The following is a 21,389-nucleotide window of genomic DNA, read 5'->3' as shown; positions in this document are numbered from 1 at the left end:
CTCTGTGAATTCTGCCCAGAATTAAAATGAAAGAATATCAAAAATTATCTGTGATCTTGCACTTGCTGTCTCTCAGGCAATAAACTTTGTCAGCGAATTACTAGAAGATAAAAGCATGCATATGTACATTAAAATAAAGCATATCAAGTACTCACTAGACTTCTTCAAAGAGTTCAGAATCTCCGGTTTTGAAAACTGCTGCACCATCACAAAGCAAATACCCAGTCTTAGAAACAGACATTACATTTTAAGATTAGTGTATTCAACAGAAAAAAAGTATTTTCATATGAATGAAATTTTAATTACATATATTTTGGTTTTACACTTTAATTATATACAAATGAAAAAGGCACTCTTAGTTTCTTGTACAACCTCCACAATGTATAGGATATGTCAGGAAAAAAAAAACCCACTAAAATGCTGTATCAACTGACATTTAAAATTAAATTCAGGCTTACAACAAACTGATTTGTATGAAGAGTTAAAACTTTTTTAGATAAATTATCCCATCAGATTCATCAGCTCTAGACACACTATGACTTATATTTTGAAATAATTTCTCAGAAATTTATCCTAATGTTGTCACAACCTATAAATACTCTTAACAGTTCTAGTAACAGTTGGATCAACAGAAAGATCCTTCTCAAAATTAAAAAGTATCAAAACAAAATCCTGATTCATAGCATTTACTGAATTTCATGGTGTAAAGATTCTTAGTATGGTCAATTTCACGCTACCCAAGCAACAAGTGACATCACTGAATGAATGCAGACGTCATTCAGTGGCATAGAAGTCTAACATTCTACATAGTTCTCACCAGACAGATACAGTAGATATGAATACAATCAGGAGCATAGTAACAGTAAAATATAATAATTAGAAAATGATGAGTTTTGAACATTTATCTTTGTTTTTAATCTAATTTATATAATTATATGTTTATAGAACACAATTTTTTATAACAGCTGTGTTTAACAACCAACTTAACAAAACTCCTAAATACCTAACAACCAATTTTTGTGAATGAATATGAGTTGACTCTGGCACACTCTCAGATGAAATAAGAAAATTATTAGCATCGTAATTTGGAATTTGAGTGATCAGTATGGGCAGAGGCAAAGGGATCACTATACTTGTATAGTGAAGAATTAGCCTTACCTGAAGAGACGACTGGCCTTTGCCTGGGCTACTGGGAGATAATCTTTAGGCCCCTGGAATTTCCTGACTGACAGGAGTATCTTTGTTTTGCCTACGGCTTTGGCCAGAGTACAGTCTAACAATGTAGTTTATGGCAGGAACTTTGGGTCGCACAATATCAGCTCTGATTTCTGGGGATTTTAGCCTGACCTCTGGGAGAGGCTGACAACTAAAGTCAGTCATGCAGGCAGTATGTGATGAGCCCCAATAAAAACTCTGGACACCAAGGGCCCAGGTGAGTTTTGCTGGCTGACAATACTCTGGGCATATTATCACACGTTAATGCCAGGACAGAGACATGTCCTTGACTTCATGGAGAGAAGACAATGGCCATTTTGTGTTTGGTACTTCTCCTGGACTCTGCCCTGGGCACTTCTTTCCTTGGCTGATTTTCATCTGTATCCTTTTTCTGTAATAATCCTTAACTGTGAGTATAACAGTTTTCAATGAATTCATTAAATCGTTCCAGAAGATTATCAACAGGGTGGTTTGACGAACCCCCTAAACTTGCAATTAGTGTCAGATGTGGGGTCATTCTTATGAAGACTGTGTCTAAATGCTCCTTAATACTATTTTTCTGCTTTTAAATTTTTCTGTAATACAAAATTTTTTTCTCTTAACCGGATAGCTATCCTCCAAGAAGAATGGAAGAAACAATAGGCATCCTCAAAGCTATTATATTAAACTTCCTTCTTTTTCCCTATTTAAAGTCTTCGGGAAAGGCTACCAAAGTAAAACAAAACTAAGCTAAAATGAAGAAAGGAAGGAAGGAAGGAAGGAAGGAAGGAAGGAAGGAAGGAAGGGAGGGAGGGAGGGAGGAAGGGAGGGAGGAAGGAAGGAAGGAAGGAAGGAAGGATGGAAGGGAGGGAGGGAGGGGAGGAGAAGGGAAGGGGAAGGGAGGGGTGGGAAGGGAAGGGAAGGGGGATGATAGATTGGGAGAGAGGGAAGAAGGAATAAAGGAAACCTTAAAAACCTAGAGCCACTGCATAAATGCACCTGAGGAGTTAACTTCAGAAACTCATGTGTGATTGTCAGTTTGTAGATGATGAAGCTCAAAACTAAGGACTATTTTTGGGGTGCCTGGATGGCTCAGTCAGCTCACTGTCCAACTCTTGGTTTCGGATCAGGTCATGATCTTACAGTTCATGAGTCCGAGCCCAGTGTCAGACTCTGTGCTGACAGTGCAGAGCCTGTTTGGGATTCTCTTTCTCTGCCACTCCTGTGCGCTCTCTCTCAAAATAAATAAATAAAAACTTTTAAAAAATGACTATTTTAAAAAGAAAGAATAATGAGAAAAATATGAATGCTTGGTTGGTCTACATAAAATATTAGTCATCAATATTGTTTTTTGTCCTATGCCATACAATAATACTTTGTTTTAATATATTTGTGTCACATTTCTCTGTTTTATTGAAATATAAAAATTATTTTGGTAAGAAATTCCCCACCTCACAGATGGTCCTGAGGTCCATTCCCCACCTTTCCTTATAAAGTCTGGGGACAGCCAAAATAAGTACACTCAGGGCTTAAGGAACCTAATAAAATACCTGCCAAAAGCCAATGACATTGCCTGCATCCTATATTATTAAAGAAATTGGAGAACCTACCATGCCAGTTTTTCTTTGTCAAAAAGTAAAGATTATATCTGGAGATAAATAATTTCCCTTGAGAAATAACACTCTCCTATCTTTTCTCACTGTGCTGCTAAGTCTTATTTCTTGGCCTATTTTTCCATATGTGAGACAATCCAGGGGGCTACAAGTGAATTATTGCAGGATCCACTGAAGCTTACAAGAAAGAAAGAAAGAAAGAAAGAAAGAAAGAAAGAGAGGGAGGGAGGAAGAAAGAAAAAAAAAGAGAAAGAAAGAAAGAAGTAAAGAAAGAAAGAAAGAAAGAAAGAAAGAGAGGGAGGGAGGGAGGGAGGGAGGGAGGGAGAAAGAAAGAAAAGAAAGAAAATGTCTTTCAGATTTTATTTTTGGTCATGTTTCTGTGAATGAGACAGTCAGGGATTTTTGTTGTGGTGGTGATGGTTGGTGGTAGTGGTTGTTTTTTAAATAATTTTATGTCTTTGCACATCTTGGATTAGGGCTGAATATTGTGGCCTTTCCAGTAGACAGAAGACAAAGTAGAAACAGATCTTGCTTTATAGTCTGATTCACAGACTCTTTTTCTTTCATTTCCCATTTGTTCAGTCATTTCCTTCTTTCCCCCTAAAGTAGTCGGAGGGATTAGGAGAGCATTTTATCCATTTGACAACCTTTTTCCAAGAGAATGAGCATTATACCTACCTTCTAAGAATCAGAGTGCCTTGTAATGCTGTTACTGCGTTATTGCTGACCTAAATTCGTATTTATGGAAACACCCCAATTTTATTTTATTTTTCCTTCATACTTGGCCCAAAATTCAGATCACAATTACTGAGAGGTGGTATCATGAGACACAGGGATGGCAAACCCACAAAACATGTTCTAAACCCTCTTCCTTTCTATGCTTATAAAGATCTTGACTAATCAACTGTCATTGTCTTGCATATCCACTCCACACGCAATCTTAGAATCTTTCTCAACACAGCTCTCCAGGCTGCCGCTTTCTATGGATAGATTGGCCCTTGAGTCAAAACCCCTTACCAGTGGAAAATAGCTACTGAGTGGCATGGTACTAAAACAGTAATGCTTTCCATAAAAATAGAAGTTTATCATTACAAAGTTTTCATATATATGAATATGAACATATATGTATATGTATATATTAATCTCATGTAAAATAAATATATTTAAATTTTTAACTTTAGATGTGATCACTTCTATTTGAATAAATTTTTAAGCAGGTCTAATAAGAGTATACCTTTTGTATCTGGGGGTACTTTTTAGGAGGTTTCTGTAAGAATGTTCATTGTTCTCTTGGGGCGCCTGGGTGGCTCAGTCGGTTAAGCGGCCGACTTCAGCTCAGGTCATGATCTCGCGGTCCGTGAGTTCAGGCCCCGCGTCGGGCTCTGTGCTGACAGCTCAGAGCCTGGAGCCTGTTTCAGATTCTGTGTCTCCCTCTCTCTGACTCTCCCCCTTTCATGCTCTGTCTCTCTCTATCCCAAAAATAAATAAACGTTAAAAAAAAAATTAAAAAAAAAAATAAAGCCTATGATTCAATGGTTTAAAAAAAAAAAAGAATGTTCATTGTTCTCAAATATATTACCAGATGAGTGAAAATTACCACACAAGAATTGAATTGCCATATTAGAGTTTTTCTACAAATAAGATGCCTACAACATTTGAAAAATCTAGAAAAACTACTATTAAGAGTCATTTATAAAGAAAGTCAATAATTTGGGCACAAATATAGTCTTAGCTATAATTTATCATCACTAAAATTAATGCTGAGTTTTGTTGTCTGCCCCCAAATTAAAGATAACTTGTTCATGAATAAAGGAGGATTTTATTTAATTTATGTTCATTAGATGGAGCCAAATTTTGGTAGTCCAATGACCTATACTTGTTTCTGAACTAATTGCTCTATTTTGCTTCCAATGGTTTATAGCCAAGGAATGCACAAGAGCACGGGCCCCTCTCTGCCCGATCACCACTAGACGGAGTCCCGGTTTCCTAACCTGTGAAAGTACCTCAGAGGGCAAGTGTGAAGATTGTGTGAGCTGAGTCAAGAGCTTCGAAGACTGCCTGACACATAGTAGGTATGCTCAATAGAAGTATAGCTTCGATAAAAGATGGTGATGGTGGTGATGATTTTTCTCCACCTCTTTTTTCTTTTTTCTCAGTAATTTTCTTGTTACTTCTATTTCTTTCCATTATGGAAAACCTGCTTTTAAGTAATACTTGGATATCTGCTTCCCAATTCCTGACCATTCATTCAGTCAGTCACTCACTCATTTATTCATTCATTCTGGGAATGTGGCTATCAGCCTAACCTAGATTTAGGACGACCATACTCTATTTTGCTCACCGTCATCTCACTGCATTGTGGGACTGAGACTAGAAACCTTCTCAGTTCCTGATGCCAGCGAATGCCTCAGTTGCCAGTGAGTCCCCCAGCTGTTCTGCTGTTTCTAATTTGACTGCCAGGATCAAATTGCTTCTCAAAGAAACTTTAATAATATTTCTTCCCAGAACTTTAACCTTTAACATCACATGACGTAAATTTTTAACAATTACTTCATGGGACATTTTTCATATTTCCCCATGGTTACAAAAGAATTACTAGCAAAGTTATTGGGCTATTTTATCATGAATATTTATCCCTTTCCTCAATCTGCTTTTAAAACATTTTTTTGTTAAGATTTCCTTATGAAGCTGAGTTTATGCTGACAATAAACTAGCAAAAAAAAAAAAAAAAAAAAAAGGAAGGTGTGAAAATACCTACTTTTCCAAGGATATTCCTTTCCTAGGATTTTCAAGGAAATCTTGGGTTCCTTTCCTTCAAAGCTGTAGGTCCGGAGCTTAAGCTCCTTTGCTCTAATGTTGTAGCTCTAGGGTAGGAGAGAGTGAACAGATATCCTGGAGAAAACAAGAATGTCATCTGTATTTAAAAAAAAAAAAAGTGAGAGGCAAACCTGGATGGCTCAGTTGTTTAAAAGTCTGACTTTGGCTCAGGTGGTGATCTCACCATTTGTGAGTTCAAGCCCCCGGTTGGGCTCTGTGCTGACAGCTCAGAGCCTGGAGCCTGCTTCAGATTCTGTGAATCCCTCCCTCTCTGTCCCTTCCCTCCCCCCCCCCCCCCCCCCCGCCCACGCACTTTCTCTCTCTCTCAAAAATAAACAAACTTAAAAAAATTTTTTTTTTTAAGTGAGAGACTTTGCCTCCCTATAATAGGGAACAAGATGATTTCAATCAATCCTCCTTCAGAGGATATATAGACAATCAGATTAAACAACATTTGCCTCATAACATCAGATTTTTAACAGTAGAGAAGAACCAGGCCAGGAGAAGATAAAGGGTGAGCCCAGCATTTGGGACCCTTTTTGCCTCGGGGATGAGTGAGAGGCTGAGCACATCTTTGACACCCTGGAGGCACCAGGAAGAATAAAACACTTAGAATCCAAGTTCCACCCTAAGAGTAGGTGTCCTGGTAACCCAATCTTTACATAGGGGTGAGACCCTGAAGAAGGCATCCTACAAATAAAGAGGAACTGGAAGTCACCACCGCTGCTAATTCCAGCCCCACTTTCTGGGATCTGGATCATCCCAGTAAAGGTGAAAGAAAGACTTTTACTAGCAAAACCGGAAAGAGTTTATCACTGGAAAACCAGTACAAAAGAAAATTCTAACAGTTTTTCTGACAGGATGAAAATGATTCCAGATGAAAGTATAGAGGGAGAAAAAAAATGCAATTTAAATGGTAAATATGGTGATATGTGATTAAATCTAGTCGAAACTGCATGCTTGCAAATCTATAGAGACAGAAAGTAGATTACTGGTTGCCAGGGGCTGGGGAGAGGGGGAATGGAGAGGACTACTAATGAGCACAGGATTCCTTCTTAGAGGCATGAATATGTCCTAAAATGATATTGTGGTGATACTTGCACAATTCTGGGAGTACACTAAAATCTATTGAGTTGTATACTTTATAAGGGTGAACTGGATGGTATATAAATTATCTGTCAGTGAAGCTTTTTGAAAAAAGAACAGAAAAATGTATGACATCAACAGCATGTAAATTGAGAGGCTACGTGGACTTGAAGTGTTCCGAAACATTGAATTGTCTGGGAAGACGACAAATTAGGAATTAGTCCTTAGGCTTTGCAATGATGTTTTATGCACATGTTATGGGTGTGTTGAGTCATTTTTCAAACAACACACACACACACATTTTTTAAAAAGAATGACAGGCAACAAAGTCAAAAGGATTAACACCAACATACACTCCACTTTTCCAGTCAATTCCTCCTTAAAGAACCCAAACAAAACAGTGATAAAGTTTGCAAACACAGAATGGGAAGATAAATTTTCTCTTGTGTTTTCTTCCTAAAATGGTATACGTAAGATAAGTGTAAAATGTAAAGAGTAAACCATATGAATAAACTTAGTAAACACAATAGGTACAATCACCTCAGACAGTGAAAATGTGAAGATTTAAATAATACAACTGGCTTAGGGAAGACTAGGACTTAGACATTTTTTCTGCTCTGTAAATGTTTTACTGTGGTAAACTTTTTTCACTGGCTTTAAATTACCAAAATCAGGACCAGCAACTGTTCTGTCTGCCTCTGAGCTTAAGCAGATTGTCTGCACACAGTAACAAGTCAGATATCTGATAATTGATGGAATACACAAATGTTTGAATGCATTCATAAATAGAAGACAGGACTTCCAGTAGCTGGATGTTTAGGATTTCCTGGTGGCAGGAGGGAAATTCACTTTGTTCTTTTTCTATTACAGTATACATTTTAAGTACCTTCAATGCCTAAAAAAACAGAAAGTAACACATTTATAAAATTTTATAAATTTCTGAGTGAAATTGAATAAATTCACACTCTGGAGGTATAGGATTCACTTTCTACATTGTCTGTCACTTCTACTGAAGGTTGTTAATCCTGATTTCTGATTTGGAACCACTTCTACCTGCTTTCCTTTTGGAAGGAAATTTCTGAGGTCAGCGCTCTTTCTTCAGACAGCCTGTCTCAAATTACTGCAAATATTCTGAAACCTCTAAAGAAGGAAAGTCCAGTCTCTTATTCTAAAGTTTCTCTTCCCTACATTTTTATTTTATCTAATATTATTCACTAGCTACAATTTAAGATCATCTCTTTTTACCTTTCAAGTGGGAATGAAGAACAATTCCCAACAAACATTTTTTGTTGTTTTCCTAATTATTGTTAAGTGATTCTCTTCCTTTGTAACAATGTTGCTTGAATGTCAGAATGAACTTGATCCTTTTCAAATTCAATTTACCAAGCTGTCCCGCCCAGCTTTGACTTCGTGGATGGCTTACAGTATCTAAATTACATCTCAGAAGAAACTAGCTCAGAGAAAGCCAGTTCTGCCACACCAGGCTTGGCAAAAATGAGGTCCAGGCCTGGTTTGGTCAGTGATAGGAGCTGCCACGAGGCGGATCCTGCAGCAGAGACAAGAACGGACGAATTGAGACAGAGAATGGGTCTGCAGCCAGAGTTCACAGGAGGAAATTCCAGTGGTTATTCAAATACAGGAGCTAGAAAATCAGAGTGGTGAAATGAAACGGAAACTTGGAGCAGAAGGGGAGTTGGGTGTTTGTGCAGGCAGGCGACAGCAGACCAGTACTCACCCCCAAGACAAGGCTTACCTTCCTGGGGCTGTGGTGAGACCGACCCCTGTGAAGGGATGCTGGTCCTGGGGTGTCTCAAAGATGACCAGAAGCTTCTGAGCAGTAAGACACAGCTCAGAGATGGATGGGAAAATTGTTCGAAACAGGAAATAGGGTGGTTCAGTCGGTTAAGCATCTGACTTCGACTCAGGTCATGATCTTGTAGTTCATGAGTTCAAGCCCCACGTCAGGCTCTGCGCTGACAGCTCAGAGCCTGGAGTCTGCTTCAGATTCTGTGTCTTCCAATCTCTCTGCCCCTCCCCTGCTCGTACTCTGTCTCTCTCTCTCTCTCTCTCAAAAATAAATAAACCTTAAAAAAAGAGAAAGAAACAGGAAATAAGTGTCATAAAAGTGAGATTTCATTCCACTGAAGATTTGGAATCAGATGGTTGGTACAAAAACAAATTAAGCAGAAAGCCTAATTTTATCATCTTGAGAAGTGACTAGGAAAGCAACATTAGCATGGAAAATTAACTTTAGTTAGTGATAAGAAAAGGGGTTTAGAAAAATATAGTAAGAGTTCATTTAAAAAGTGTTGTCCTATGTTTACTTTTTTAAAGTATTTGTTTCTGTATTTTGATAAGGTTTTATCATAGTATGAAGTGTGAATGTTACATTTAAATAATACTGTATGTAAACAATATTGATGTTGTTTATTCCTAGAGCCAAAACCTAAAAGAGTCACATCTAGAGATGATTTTTAAAATTCCATATTTAGTGACTTGTGAGGCATGGGCACTGGCCAACACTGACCAACCAGAACAAAGTCCGTCTTGAGATGGCTTCTGAAACCCCTTCTCTGCACTTCTCTGCACTGGGCATTAATTCTCTTGTTAGGGGTTAGGAGAGGAGGTCCCAAGGGTAGGGCCAACAGGAAGCAGCAGAAGGAAAGTTTATATCAAAACTTATAAAAACATTTCAATATTTTAACAACCTGTGTTACAGTGCACACTCGTATCAGCTTTGACTACAGTTCATGTGCTAACTCTGACCAGGGGTCTGAAAATACAGTGGCAAAACGCAAGCTCTGTGGTCAGACTGCTGGGGATTGAATCCTAGACCCACCATTTACTAGCTGTGTGACCTTGGGCAGGGTTACATAATCTGTAAAAAGCACTGAGGTGAAGATTACGGAATTAATTTTTGTAGTGCTTAGAAGAGTTTATGGCACATATTAAATGCTCAATTTAACTAATATTACCTGTTGATAGTGGTTATCTGGAACACTGTATAGAGCAGAAAACAAACTGTTGTGAGTGACTAGCAATGCATTCCACCAGCCCGGGAAAGGGTTGTGGCAATACTGAGTGCCATCGGCTTGCCATCTCTACTCTAGTCCCGCCCTAACACCCAGCCAGATCACATCACACATCAACAGCAGCAGCACATTCGTGATGAACAAAGGGGGACTCTCACCAGCCTTTCTGTTCAAGTTCCAACATAAAATCAGTGATGTGAACGCTATACTGGCCATGAAGAGTGACTGTTTTAAGGTCTTGTCAGGCAGTGGCCCTCATAAAATAAACTTTGCTTTTGGGTCACCATCTGGAAACCTTACAAGTTCTGTCTTTCCCTCTGTCCCGGCTTTGTGCTCCCGAGAGTTTGGGAGGTAGAATTTCCCAAAAACCCCATCTATGGAGGCTGACAATTGTCAGATCTGAAGTCAGGGATTCTGACTGAGGGCCTGAGAGAAGAGGTGTAAAAGCAATCCCTGTGCTTTTATCTTCTAGGGTCATTTCATACCATATTAATACCACCCAGGTCAAATGTCTTCCTCTGATATGTATTGTCACTTTAACTCAAATTCTTGTGCATATCTTACAAAACAGTGGGAGTGCACTACAGATAATTTGGAATGTAAGTGGCCACTTTGGTGAACTTTTAATATGATTAAAATTGTTTACCTTAGAGATAATATAGGGCAAAAGGGCAAGACAATTCCTAACATTCAAAGCTTGGCCTTTTTTTCATGGTAAGAAGCTTCTAACCAAAATTCTGACTTCAAAGTAGCTTCATGAAGGGATTTTCTTGGTCCAAAACTAATGAAAAATGTGGAAAAACTTAAAACATTTTGGTTACAATAAAATCGTGTCATTTCCCGCAGCCCACCCTAATTCTGCTTCCTTTGAATCCTGTTCTCATGGCCAGTTCCTCCTCTTTCCCACTCTCTCCAGGATCCTCTCTTCTCTTCCCCCCAAAGCCCTCCATCCTGGCACATCCTTCCCCTCTGCTCCCATCCCCAAAGTACAAGTTCTTCCAAAAATAGTCCACCAAAATAGGATGAGAACCAGGTACATTATAAGCAAAAGGATTCTTCCAAGTCCTGAGAGAAAAGACAAAAATTTCCCACAACTTTTAATACTCCTAGGAACTAAGAATCCCAGCCTCCCTGAACTAAATCAACTAGAACAGTAGGCTCTTCTTATGCTAAAGCCTGGCTCCAAAATGTTGAGTGGAAGGCTTAGAAGAGGCTCTGGCTCTTCCTGATTCCCTAGAACAAAACAGAAAACATAAGATAAGAGACAAAGCTTATTCACTGGGGCCATCTCCTTGCATTTTCAGTAAAGATGGAATTGAATTGATCTAGTTTCTAAACAAAGAAAGGGGAAATCTATAGGAAAGAAAAGCATCTTTTCAATTCCTTCTGACAAAATTCTGGATAGGTCCACAGGCAATTGCTTTAGCTGCATTCCCCTCATTTTTATGCATGGCCTTCCTTAAGCTGGAACTAGAACTTAGCTAATGAATTTTGTTAATAAGCAAGGACTGGACTTGGAAATTGCTTCCCCAAAATACCTGCCAGATTTTGCCAAAGATTTTGAGATGTTCTTTGAACGAAATGAAACAAGGCTTTGCAAATTAAGTAAGGTGGCACCTGACATTTATTTTTTCTCTTATACTTTTTAGAATTATCATTAACAATTAAGGGCAAACTCATAGTTTTGACTATAAGTGTTAACACTGTTGATGATAAGTCCTACTACTATGTTTACTCATCTCCCTCAAAATCAATCAAATACCTCATTGATAAGCACCTCTAACTACCTTCAAACACCCCTGACTCCCATATTATTAACCCTACCTTCCAATCATATAAACACTGGACCCTGACTTCAAACAGCAAAATACTGAAAAAATAATTACAGTACTGTCCCTGGGGACAGAGACAACACAGAAGTAATTAATATTGGAATAAATATTTGGATTGTCTTTTCTTCACTTGCTAACCTCAGATAGTTTTTCAACTTCACCAAGAACTCTTCCTTTATCAACAGACTACAACTGGCAAATTTTTGTCATTGTAAATAAACATATAACCTCAACAGTCCCTAGACCCTTCTAGAATATTATTTCTTCTGTGGACAATAGCTTTTACTTGTTCACCACACACAAATCTGATTTATGACTGTGGGGTAATTTTTGGAGACTTTGATATATTCCAGATCCTTTTACCTTCTATGAACCATAGTTCATTGAAGAATGTATCCAGTAACTTACAAAATGAAGGGTAAATTATACTCAAGATTTGCCCACTTGTTATGCACACCATCCTATAGTGAGGGTAATACAACTGGGAAAATATGATAAATATATTATTATTCAATTTGGCCAAAGTTATAAGAGATGCTTCTACAACTAAAAGATAGTAATTGATAGTATAATTGCTTTTGACTTCCTATTAGGTAATCCAGGCAGTGTTTGTGCCATTGCTAACAATTTCTGATGCATTGGGCAAGTAGAACAATCCATTTCTAAACTAAAGGAGATGTGTCCAGATCTCCAAGGTAAGACCGAATGGACGCTGAGAGAAGTGTTCTTGGGTTCACTGCTCTGAGATTGTATCTTCAAAGCATTCTATAAAGGTGAATCACCCTCCTGCTCTTATTCTTCATGTGTATTACACTTGTGTAGTATGGATTTCCAGAGTTTTAAGTGCTGCCATGCAGCCACGGTCATTTGACAAAAGGAAAAACAAGGCCAGATTCTGTTCTATCCCTGAACTCTTATTTTGAGATGATAAAATCACCTCTAGATCATGATAGCGGTATAGATCTGCACCGCGCTTGCTTTTATGGCCAACCTCTGGACTAGTCACAGGGTAGCTAAAAGGGAGGTTGTAAGAATGACGACCATCTTTACTAGTTATGCAACTGCAAACTCAGGATGTCTTGTGACTCAAATAACACTTCCTTCACTCAAAATCTCATCTTGCTTGCATTAACCCTTACCTTAAGAAATCTCCTAAAATGAAGACTGAGCTTTTTCTTCTATCCTGCCCTAAGAACTTCTCAGCCAGGGGTGCCTGGGTGGCTCAGTCATTAAGCGTCTGCGTTTGGTTCAGGTCATGATTTTGCAGTTCATGGTTTCCAGCCCCAGATCAGGCTCTGTGCTGACAGCTTGGAGCCTGGAGCGTGCTTTAGATTCTGTCTCCTTCTCTCTCTGCCCCTCTCCCACTGTGCCCTGTCTCTGTCTCTCTCACTCAAAAATAAATAAAAACATTGAAAAAAAAAATGTAAAAGAATTTCTCAGCCAAGCCCAGAAGCAAATTAAGCCCTAAGTTAGTAGATAGAAAGAAATAATAAAGACAATAACAGAAATCAATAAAATAGATTAAAATAAATTGAATTAATGGAACTGAACTTACAATTAAAAACATTTCCGTAACGAATACTCTAGGCCCACAGAACTTTAGTAGTAAACTCTATCAAACACTTATGGAAGACGTAACAGCAACACTGTAAAAAAATCTTTCAGAAAATAGAAGAGGAAGGGACAGTTCTCGACTCTTCTCTAAATCCAGAAGTATGCTATTACCAAAATCAGACAAAGACAGTACATGGAAAAAAAAAACTAGTGACCAATATCCCACATGTACACAGATACAGAAATACCAAATAAAATATTTTAAGTCAACTTGATCTATATATTAAAAAGTAAAATATCATAACCAGAATGTGAGGAGGGTTTAACATTAGATCTCAATCACTGGATTAATATGATTCACTAGATTAACATAGAAGGAAAAAATGATCCTTCAAAGATAAGAAACTCTCAGTGAACTAGGAATAGAAGGGAACCACCTCCCCTGATAAAGGTACCTACAGAAAAATTCTGATAAGTATATTCAGTGATTAATGATTGACTATTTCCTTCCTAAGATTGGGCACAATTTATGGATGTTATTTCTCTCATGGCTTCTACTTAACATTCTCCTTTCTAGTGTAATAAGGTAACAAAAAGAAATGACATAAATACGCATTGGAAAGGAAGAACTGAAAGTGTCTTTATTAGCAGATTATGTGGTTTGGTATATAGGAAATTCTTAGGAACTTAGGAAAAGCTACTAGAAATAACTGAATTTTAGAAGATCACATTATACAGAGCCAAATTAAAAAACAATTATTTCTAAGCACTAGCAATAAAAAATTGAGAAAGCTGGGGCGCCTTGGTGGTTCAGTTGATTGGACATCTGACTCTTGATTTTGGCTCAGGTCAGGATCTCAGAGTTGACACAGGCTCTGTGCTGGGTGTGGAGTCTGCTTAATAGTCTCTCTCCCTCTCCTTCTGCACCCCCCCCCCACCATTTATATGCACACACACACTCTAAAAAAAAATTTTTGAGAAAGTAAATTAAAAAGAAAAATAACAGTTTCAATGACATCAAAAACCATGAAATACATGGAATAAATTCCAAACAATATATTCCCGATCTGTGAAAACAAAGAAACAAAAAACAAGAAACAAACCAAAAAAAAAAAAAAAAAGAAAGAAAGAAAGGAAAGAAAACATTGCTGAGAAAAATTAAAGACTTAAATAAATGGAGATATATATCATGTTCATGGATTGGCAGATCCAATATGACTAAGATATTAATTCTTCATAAATTAATAAATAGATTCAGCATAATTCAATCAACCTGCCAGAAGACTTTTTCAGGGGGTGGGGGTGGGGCTGGTGGAAGGCATGGTTTGACAAACTGATTCTAAAGTTTACATGGAAATATAAAGGACTTAGAAAAATCAAACAATTTTTAAAAAAATTTTTAAATTTATTTTTGATAGAGAGAGACAGAGCACAAGTGGGGGAGGGGCAGAGAGAGAGGGAGACACAGAATCCGAAGCAGGCTCCAGGCTCCCAGCTGTCAGCACTGAGCCCGATGCAGGGCTCGAACTCACAAACTGCGAGATCATGACCTGAGCCGAAGTCGGACACTCAACCAACTGAGGCACCCAGGTGCCCCTGAAAAATCAAACAATTTTGAAAAAGATGGATCAAGTTGTAGGAATACTACTACTTGAATTCAAGACATCATAAATCAACAGTTTATAAAGATGAAGTGGTGTACTGGCCTATAAATATATAGCTCAGTGAAACAAAATAGAGTACAGAAATAGATCCACATATATAAGGTTGATGGATCTTTGACAAAGTGCTAAGGTGATTTAATGGGAAAAGATAGTTTTTTTTCAACAGATGATGCTGGAAGATCCATAGGGAAAGAAAATGAACCTCAACTGTTAATTTACACCATATGCAAAAATTACTTCCAAATGGATCATAGGCCTAAACATAAAGTTTAAACCATAAAAGTCTAGAAGAAAACATAAAAGAAAATCTCTGTGACCTTGGGTTCTACAGATTTCTTAGAACACAAAAAACATGAATCATAAAAGAAAAAAAATTGATAAATTAGACTTCATCAAAATTAAGAAGTTTTGATCTTTGGAAGATGCCATTAAAAAGAATTACAAGTCCAGGGGCACCTGAATAGCTCAGTTGGTTAAGTGACGGACTTTGGCTTCGGTAATGATCTCAGAGTTTCTGAGTTCAAGCCCCGTGTTAGGCTCTGTGCTGACAGTGCGGAGCCTGGAGCCTACTTTGGATTCGGTGTCTCCCTCTGCCACTCCCCTGCTCGTGCTCTGTCTCTCTCAAAAATAAACATTAAAAAATAAAAATTAAAAATTGAAAGTCCCATTACAAGCTGGAAGGAAATTTATTTTATTTTATTTTATTTTATTTTATTTTATTTTATTTTTTAAAGTTTAATTATTTTTGAGAGAAGGGGGGAAGAGTAGGCGCATGCGTGCACCTCAATCAGGTAGGGGCAGAGAGAGAGGAGACAGAATCCCAAGCAGGCTCCCTGCATGCTGCCAATGCAGAACCCAATATGGGCTGGAACTCACGAGTTCCCAAGATCATGACCTGAGATGATGACCCCAGCCAAAGTCAAGAGGACTCTTAATCAACTGAGCCACCAGGTGCCCCTGGAAGAAAACATTTTAAGTCCATATGATCAAGTACTCCTTTGTAAAATATACAAGGAAATTATAATAATATGACAGTCAATCCAATTAAAAAATGTAACTCACACTTCACAAAAGGTTTAAGAATGGACAGCAAGCCCATGGAAAAGTATTTAAAATCACTGAGCCATCAGAAAATGCAAACTAAAATGTCAATAAGATACTATAATATACTCACTAGATGGGCTGAAATTAAGGCATTTTTTTTCAGGTGTGGCAAGGATATAGAGAACGTGAAACATATGCATTGCTGATAGGAATGTAAAATGGTACACATTTTGGAAAATAGTTTGACAGTTTCTTATGAAAAATATGTCTGAGCAATTCTACTCCTAGATATTTACCTAACTGAAATGAAAATATATATTCACACAAAGATCTGTACACAAATATTTATAGCAGCTCTGTATAGACCCAAACTGGAAGCAATCTGAATGTCTATCAATAGGTTAGTCAGTAAACAAAATTGTGGTATGTTCCTATAATTCATCACCATTCAGCAATAAAAAAGGAATGAAATACTGATAACTGGAGCAGTGTTGGTGAACATTAAACATATTGTTGTGGGGAAAAGAAACTAGACACAAAATATACATATTTTATTATTCAATTTATGTAAAATGTTAGAAATAAAAAACCTAGTCTACAGGTGACTAAAAAGTACATCAGGGGTTGCCGAGGTGAGGAAGTGGGAAGCAGGGATTAACTGGAAAGGGGCAGAAAGAAAATTTTAAGGTAATGAAATTGTTTTATAACTTGATTGTAGTGGTAGTTAGATAGATGTATACATTTGTCTTTGAAGTGTCCTCCTGTTTTTAAATGAAGTATAATTGACATACAAAATTATATTAGTTTCCGGTATACAATATAATGACTTGAAATTTGCATATATTGTGAAATATTACCACAGTAAGTCTTGTTAACACCCATAAGCATAAGTAGTTATAGAACTTTTTTCTTGTAATGAGAACTTTTAAAATTTGCTCTGTTAGCAACTTACAAATATGCAATATAGTATTAACCATAGTCATTGTACTGTACATTACATCCCCATGACTCATTTATAACTGGAAGTCTGTACTTTTTGACTTCCCTCATCCATTTCGCCCACTCTGCTCTCCCTCTACCCTGCTGCCTATGGCTATTACCAGTCTGTTCTCTGTACCTCTGAGCTTGTTTGTTTATTTTTTAGATTCCCCATATAAGTGATATCATAAGGTATTTGTCTTTCTCTGACTTATTTCACTGAGCATAATACCTTTCATTTCCATTCATGTTGCTGCAAATGGCAAGATCTCATTTTTTACAGCAGAATAATATTTCACTGTATGTATATAGAATATATATATCATATAGTAAGTAATATATATATTAAAAACTTGGTTTGTGAGCATAATTCATTCCAGAAACATGCTTTTAATCCAAAGCACTTGTATATCAAAGTGAATTTCCCCATAAGAAATAATGGAAACTGATGCTTAGTTCCACAACCCCAAAATATTCATATAAAAATGATTACAATACTGTAATATAATACAAAATAATGAAGAAAATACAAAATATAAAGAAAAAATAAACAAATTAACCTGCACTTAACTTTGAAAACTTTTGTGACTGGTGTGAGGGAGACCAGAGAAAGGAGGGTTATTGTGTAAGACGGCTTTCACTATCACTAATGGAATCACTGCTATCTATTGGCTTAATGGAATCTTTCTCTTTTCATGAAACTTTAACAAGGAATCTATCCAATGACACTTGCTTTTACCTTGTTTTGAGGATTTCACAGAAATGTGACATTGCATTGTCGTTAAACAGATTCATCGCTCGCACTGCTACAGCCTTATTTGGGTGGTGCTTTTCTACAAAATTTTGCACTGTTTCCCACATTTGACACATCTCCCTAATTTCATTTGAAGTAAGGGATTCCTCTGCCTTTTTCTCCTCCTCCTCTGCAGATGAGATGAAGATGCAGACCTTTAAAATCTTGCAATTTTGGCTACTCACATACCTCATTCATACTTCTCAATGATTTCCTTCTTACCTTTCACCGTAATCATCTCCTTCTTCTTACAGCCTTTCTTTTCAACCATTTTCTACATGAAGGCCATTGTATACACTTGCATGGATGTTGACTGCAGTACAGTATTAATGAACTCTTGTCATATACTGTATTTAATGTAACTGGCAATAAGGCATCAGAGGAAAGGGTCTATATTTGCAGGCAGCTTGACCTAGAATGAAGCAAAGCATTCCTAAGCTTACTCTTGTATGGAAAAGCAGAAAACTGTCCATAGGTGCTTTGAAGTGACAAAAAATATACTAGTGCCAGTTGTGGGCACTTTCCAACGTTCTGAAAAACCACTGATTTCCACCAAACACCGCGGCCTGAGACCGACCATTGCCATGGGAGATGATCACCCACAATCACGCAGGGCAGGGGGAGTAGAGAAGAACCATTGGCTCAGTTGTGGTCATATGACATTCGGCGTAATGAACTACTCATATTGCAAGACATTGCTTATCAAATTAAAATTTATTAGAAATGTTTGCTTGTCTTGCAGAACACCCGCAGAACAAGTTACTGGCAATCATTGTGTATACGTACACCATATTTTAAGAATCCATTCACCCATCAATGGGCACTCAATTTGCTCTATTTTTAGTTATTCTATTTTTAGTTATTTTTAGTTATTTTAGTTAGTTCTATTTTTAGTTCTATTATTAGTAATAGTAACTATTTAGTTATAGAACTAAACAGTTCTATTTTAGTTATTTGTTCTATTTTTAGTTATTTTTATTTAGTTGCAGTTATGCTGCAACAAACATAGGGGCGCACATATGTTTTTGAATTAGTGTTTTTGTTTACTTCAGATAAATATCCAGAAGTGGAATTGCTGGATCATAAAGCAGTTCTATTTTTAATTTTTTGAGGAAATTCCACACTGTTTTCCATAGGGTCTGCACCAAATTACATTCCTACCACCAGTATATGAGGGTTTCCTCTTCTCCACATCATCTCCAACGTGTGTGTGTGTGTGTGTGTGTGTGTGTACAACAGCCATTCTAACAGGTGTGAGGTGATATCTCATTGTGGTTTTGATTTGCATTTTCCTGATGATTAGTGGTGTTGAGTATTTTTTCATGTACCTGTTGGCCATCTGTATGTCTTCTTTGGAAAAATATATATTCAGATGCTCTGCTTATTTTTCAATCAGATTGTTTCAATTTTTGCTACTGAGTTATATGAATTCTTTATGTATTTTGAATATTAACCCCTTATCAGATATATTATTTACAAATATTTTCACCTATTTGATAGGTTTACCTTTTAGTTTAATTAATGGCTTCCTTTGCTGTGCAGAAGTTCTTTAGTTTGATGTGGTTCCACTTGTTTATTTTTGCTTTTGTTGTCTTTGCTTTTGGTGTCAAATCCAAAATATCATTGCCAAGACATGCCAAAGAGCCTAGCCTTTATGTTTTCTTCTAGCAGTTTTATGGTTCCAAGTCTTACATTCAAGTCTTACGTTCAAGTCTTTAATACATTTTGAGTTAATTTTTATGTATGGCATAAGATTAGTGGTCCAATTTCATTCTTTTGTGTGGTTGTCCAGTTTTCCCAACACCATTTATCGAGGAGACTGTACTCTTAAAATGGATGCATTTTATAGTAAAATATCTCAATAAAGTTAGTTTTTAAAATTTTATTTGCACCATATGAAAAACTGCAGATATTCAGCCAATTATGATATTAAAAAATGTCATTATTATAGATAGCTCAATATAATTTATGAATTAATGAAGATATATTATTTAGAATTAACTCAAATTGAATTTTTGAAGAAGTTTTTACCACAAGTAATATTTGTGTGATAACAGGGAAACTTTTAAAAATGACAAATATCGGGGTGCCTGCGTGGCTCAGTCAATTAAGCTTCTGATTCTTGGTTTCTGCTCAGGTCATGATATCACGGTTTATGAGTTCAAGCCCTGCATTGGGCTCTGCGCTGACAGTGAGGAGCCTGCATGGGATTCTTTCTATCTCCCCCGCTGCCCCCGCTCTCTGCCCCATCCCCTGCTTGTGTTCTTTCTCTCTCTCTCAAAATAAATTAAAAAAAAAATTTTTAATGACAAATATATGCATCCTTCCTTTAAGAATCACTATTAGAGGGCCACTATTTTTGTTGAGTAATTGGAACTAGTAAGAAAAAAATCTTTGAATCCTTAAAAAAAAATTTTTTTTTATTTATTTATTTTGAGAGAGAGAGAGAGAAAGCATGAGCAGAAGAGGGTCAGAGAGGGAGGAGAGGGCGAGAATCCCAAGCAAGCTTTGCACTGCCAGCACGGAGCCCAATGCAGGTCTCAAACTCACAAACTGTGAGATCATGACCTGACCTGAAGTCTGATGCTTAACCAACTGAGTCACCCAGGTGCCCATTAATGCTATTTTTGGGGTAAGTTTTAGGATCCCTTATACCTGGTTTTGATCAACTTTAATCAAGAGTGATATAGCCCCAACTACCACAATTTTAACTGAACAAACATGATACTCTCAACAACATGTTGGAAGATGGTCTTAAAAATAGTAATTTTATAAGTAAAAAAATTATTTTCTTCTCAGAAAACTAGAAATACTAATTTCTTTAAAAAAAATTTTTTTTTACATTTATTTATTTTTTGAGAGGCATAGAGACACAGAGCACAAGTTGTGGAGGGGCAGAGAGAGAAGGTGACACAGAATCCGAAGCAGGCTCCAGGCTCCGAGCTGTCAGCACAGAGCCCGATGATGTGGGGCTTGAACTCATGAACCAAGAGATCATGACCTGAACTGAAGTCGGACACTTAACTGACAAGAGCCACCCAGGTGTCCCAGAAAACTTCTTAAAAGAGTTATAAAAGCATTCTGAAATTGTTGAATCACTATATTGTACGTCTGAAACTAACATAACACTATGTGTTAACTTTATTGGAATTAAAATAAAATAAATTAAGAGTTATAAAAGCACTTAAAAATCAAATTAAAAAAATCAAATTCAAGGCATCCTCCTTGACATTAAATGAAACAATGTCATTTGCCTAATTTAGAAATCTTAGTTTAAAAAAAACCCAAATATTCAGACACAATTACAACAATGTAGTCGATTTCAAAAAGCATGACATTCTTGTTTCTCATATTATTTTGTCCTACATGTGTTCATGTTTCTATTTTAGGATGATTGAGAAATGTACTGTGGTCAAGAAGTCCTTCTGGGAAAAAAGAACCTATTGAGGTGCATTATTATAAAAATAGAATGAAGAATAAAGAACAGCAAATAGACTATGACAACCTGGAAAAGCAATGACAACAGAGTCGGCTTTCACTGTGTTTTTCAGCTCCTTCTTAAATATTTTCCTTGCTGACATCCAAGTGGTTAGATCAATTGTCAAGGAGTGGTTAGTTTCTAAAGGGCAAGCCAAGATATTTGATGCAAACTGATGTAAAACATACACTAGAAGCATTTCAGGTGAAACTGGTCTCTTGGTAGGATTACCAGATAAAATACAGTGTGGCCAGTTAAATTCTTATTTCAGATGATTTTTTTTTTACTATAGGTATGCCCCATG

The 21,389-nt window shown here is 37.0% G+C and overlaps 1 long non-coding RNA gene across 2 annotated transcripts in view; it reads left to right on the top strand.

Annotated features, from left to right (window-relative positions):
• Window positions 1-4,611: 4,611 nt before the first annotated feature.
• LOC128774975 (uncharacterized) overlaps window positions 4,612-21,389 on the top strand; it is a 53,960-nt gene continuing 37,182 nt past the window's right edge. For both annotated transcript variants that reach the window (XR_008419561.1, XR_008419562.1), the window contains exon 1: window positions 4,612-4,879. This is a non-coding gene — a long non-coding RNA (uncharacterized LOC128774975). The remainder of the gene's footprint in view (window positions 4,880-21,389) is intronic.

The sequence above is a fragment of the Panthera pardus genome, unplaced genomic scaffold, assembly GCF_024362965.1.
Source record: "Panthera pardus isolate Hobbes unplaced genomic scaffold, ASM2436296v1 HiC_scaffold_6, whole genome shotgun sequence".
NCBI lineage: Eukaryota > Metazoa > Chordata > Mammalia > Carnivora > Felidae > Panthera > Panthera pardus.
The sequence above is the reverse complement of the archived record's forward strand: the minus strand, read 5'-3'. Positions and strand labels throughout refer to the sequence as shown.